Consider the following 4484-nt stretch of genomic DNA (forward strand, 5'->3'; position numbering starts at 1 on the left):
TTTAATGCCGAATGATCAGTGAAGACAACAGTTTTTGATAGGACAAGATAAGATCGGAATTTGTCAAAGGAAAAGACGATCGCAAGGAGCTCTTTTTCTGTTGTTGTGTAATTTAATTGGGCTCCTTGTAAAGTCTTGCTCGCATAATAAATGGGTTGAAAATGTTTCTCAACCCGTTGGCCCAAAACTGAACCAACCGCAAAATCCGATGCATCGCACATTAGCTCGAATGGTAATGACCAATTTGGAGCTATGATTATTGGTGCGTTGACAAGTTTTTCTTTTAAAATTTTGAATGCCTTAGTGCATTCACTTGTGAAAACAAAGGGTGCATCTTTTTCAAGAAGTTTATTTAATGGCGTTGCAATTTTTGAAAAATCCTTAACAAATCGCCGGTAGAACCCGGCATGCCCAAGAAAACTTCTCACACCCTTTACGTTTGAAGGAGGTGGAAGGTTGGCGATGACGTCAACCTTTGCTGGATCCACCTGAATACCAACACTTGAGATTTTGTGCCCTAAGACAATGCCTTCTTTAACCATAAAGTGGCATTTCTCCCAATTTAGCACTAAGTTCGACTTCTCACACCTGATTAGCATTTTCTCCAAATTTAGAAGGCATGAATCAAAAGTGTCACCGAAGACTGAAAAGTCGTCCATGAACACTTCCATGCAATCCTCAATCATATCGTGGAAAATGGCCATCATACACCTTTGGAATGTCGCAGGAGCATTACATAGACCAAAGGGCATTCGGCGATATGAGAAGGTGCCATAGGGACACGTGAAGGTAGTCTTTTCTTGGTCTTCGGGGGAGATGGGAATTTGAAAGTACCCCGAAAAACCATCTAGGAAACAATAAAAGCTATTTCCTGCAAGTCTCTCTAACATTTGATCAATAAATGGTAGAGGAAAATGGTCTTTTCTTGTGGCTTCGTTTAACTTTCGATAATCTATACAAACCCGCCACCCCGTAACAGTTCGTGTCGTGATAAGTTCGTCCTTATCATTGGTGGTAACAGTTATACCACCCTTTTTAGGAACACAATGAATCGGGCTTATCCACGGACTGTCTGAAATCGGGTAGATTAGACCTGCATCTAGCAATTTAATGATTTCCTTTTTGACAACGTCTTGCATATGAGGATTTAGTCTCCTTTGACGTTGCACCACTGGTTTGGAATTTTCTTCCATTAAGATCTTGTGCGTGCAATAAGAAGGACTAATTCCTTTTATATCATTAATTTTCCATGCAATGGCCGGTTTGTGGGCCTGTAACAAGGAAACAAGACGTTCTTTCTCATGTTCAGAGAGAAGTGAGGAAATAATTACCGGAAGCTTTGAATCTTCCTGAAGGAAAGCGTACTCAAGATGATCAGGGAGCGGTTTAAGCTCCAAAATGGGAGGTTCCTCTATTGAGGATCGACTCCGGTACTCGCTATCCTTGCTTAGTTTTTCTATTTCCTCTTCAGTTGGTTCACACTCATTGGCCATCAAAAATGTGGCCATCACATCCATTTCTTCTTCAGTGAATTCATCATCTCCATTTGCCAAATCGTATACACCTGTTTCATCCGATTCGGGAGATTCCTGCAAGAATTCGTAATGCGAATCTATGCTTTGCATGAAATAACAAGTATCATCCGAAGATTCGGGATATTTCAATGACTTGTCAATTGCAAAAGTCGCACTAGCTTCACCAATTCTAAGGGTCAACTGCTGGTCATAAACATCAATGACACATCGAGCAGTATTTAAAAATGGCCTACCCAGAATAATTGGTATTCTCTCATCAACTTCCATGTCTAAAACCACAAAGTCAGCCGGAAAGATCAGATTCCCGGTCTTAACTAACAAATTCTCTATTATTCCTCGAGGGAATTTTATAGAGCGATCAGCTAGTTGAATAGCCATTCGTGTGGTTTTGAGTTCCCCAGGGGCTAACTTAAGGTAAATTGAATAGGGCATTAAATTGATACTAGCCCCCAAATCGGCTAATGCCCTCATGCAATCAAGGTCACCCATTAGACATGGAATAGTAAAACTACCCGGATCTTGAAGCTTTTCAGGAAGTGTGTTAGACACCAGCGCGGAACATCTAGCATTTAAAGTTACTGATGAAACGCTTTCCATCTTCTTTCGGTTAGTAAGTAAGTCTTTTAAAAACTTAGCATACTTTGGCATTCCGGAGATAACATCAATAAAAGGCATGTTTATGTTTATCTGTTTAAACATATCTAGAAATTTTAACCTTTCGGCTTCTAGCCTTTCTTGTTGTTGTTTTCTTGGGAATGGGAGCGGTGGTTGATATGGTTTCACTACGGGTTTTTCCCGTTCTTCCTTTTCAACCACTTTTTCCGGCTCCTTAACCGGTTCATCGTTTTGGTTCAATGGAATTCTGAAATCAGAATTTTCGGGCATTTGTGGAACATCGTACGCTAAACCACTCCGTGTGGTTATAACATTTGCGTGCTCATTTCTGGGGTTCTTGTTGGTATCTCCCGGTAAACTACCGGGTTTTCTTTCACTCAGTAAATTGGCTAAACCACTCATTTATTTTTCCAAATTTTGGATTGATGCTTGTTGGTTACGAAACTGATGTTCGTTTTTCTCGTTGGTTTGATTTATGTTTGTGACAAGCTGAGTTTGTGATGCTATTAACTTTTCCAACATACTCTCTAAATTTGACTTTTTCTCCTCCTGTTGGGGTTTTTGATAATAACCCGGAGTTTGTTGTTGGAACCCACTACTTGACCCTTGTTGAAAATTAGAATTTTGACCTTGAGGGTTGTAGGGGTTGTTAAAGTTACGGTTAAATTGGGCTCTACCCTGAAATTGGTTATTATTTCTTTGGCTTATAAAAGCCACTTCTTCTTTTTGAGCCATGGTTAACCCGGCATCACAATCTTTACCTAAGTGTAGGCCACCACAGTATTCACAACCTACTTTCATACTATGGATTTCTTTTGTGATTTTGTCCATGTTTCGGACAACACCGTCTATTTTTACACCTAGGGAGCTGAAGTCATCATAAGCACCGGCGCTTTGGACTTGAGCATTTCGAGTAATTGGGCGTTCTTGATGCCACTCATGAGAATAATCGGCTAATTTCTCGATTATCTCATAAGCCTCTTGCTCGGTTTTGTCCATAATTGAACCTCCGGATGCTTGATCAATGGAAATTCGGGTTGCAACTTCGCAACCCTTATAGAAGATTTGAACCTGTTGAAAGGTATCCAAACCATGGTTTGGACAACCTCTAAGCATTTTGGAAAATCTATTCCATGCTTCGTACAAGGTTTCCATAGGCTTTTGACAGAACTGGGTAATCTCCTGTTGGAGTCTCGCTGACTTAGATGCTGGAAAATATTTCTTAAGAAATTTTTCCATCATACTATCCCATGTTCTTATCGTAGCCTCGGCTAATGAATCTAACCAACTTCTTGCTTCCCCGTGGAGTGTCCACGGGAAAAGTCTTAGAAATATAGCCTGGTCAGTTTCTGGTTTTAATTTGAAAAGAAGACATATCTCTTCAAAGAGACGAATATGTTCGTTTGCGTCTTCATTAGGACCGCCACTAAATTGACACCTATTATTAATCATTTGAAGAATAGGTCCTTTAATTTCAAAATTTACCTCACCCGTGAGCGGAGTAATAGCACTACCTTGTCCGGTTCGCGTCGCTTTCATCCTTTCTGCCATTGATTGTCTTGGTACCAACGGTCTTTCTCCTTCCATTTCAAAATTTGGTGGTTGAACTGGTTTACCAAAGTCTGAATATCTAGGCTTGGTGGTACTTGATTCTGAATCAAAAGTTTCCTGCTTTGATGAAGATTCAAAAATATCAAGCACTTCTTTTGGAATTCTACCAAGCTTTCTATCCGGTTCTGTCAATGGTGTAAATAATGGAGATTCTGAACTTCGGGTATGTGGCATATGCAACCTATAATCTGCCAATCACACAACTAACAAAAACTATCACACATACCGATTCTACAAAATTAAAAATCAAAGACTATTAATAATTTAAAATAATTAAGAAACTACTTAATCACAAATTAGTTAATAATCCTATTTTGACACAAAACTGTCCCCGGCAGCGGCGCCAAAAACTTGATGTGCGAAATCGTGTCTATAATTTATCTTATGGAAAATACCGGTTTTAAAGATTGCTACACACTAACGGGCAGTGTACCCGATCGTGTAGTAGTATAGATAATGGTAAAATCCGTGTATCATTCCAAGGACAGTTATATCAGTCAAACTAGAATTAGAAACTATATTATGATTAACTAAGTTAATTAAAGTAAAAGTACAAGTTTTATGTTTTGTGGCTGTTTTAACGATTTAGCCAAATCAAAGAAGGTTAAATGTAAAAACAATATTTTTAGTCTTTTGGTTTATAAAATGCAAATAAATACAAATAAAGCAAGTAAGATAGTTTTGAATTAAATCAAAGAGATTAAATGTTCATCTAGATATTTT

The sequence above is a fragment of the Rutidosis leptorrhynchoides genome, chromosome 9 (genome assembly GCF_046630445.1).
Source record: "Rutidosis leptorrhynchoides isolate AG116_Rl617_1_P2 chromosome 9, CSIRO_AGI_Rlap_v1, whole genome shotgun sequence".
NCBI lineage: Eukaryota > Viridiplantae > Streptophyta > Magnoliopsida > Asterales > Asteraceae > Rutidosis > Rutidosis leptorrhynchoides.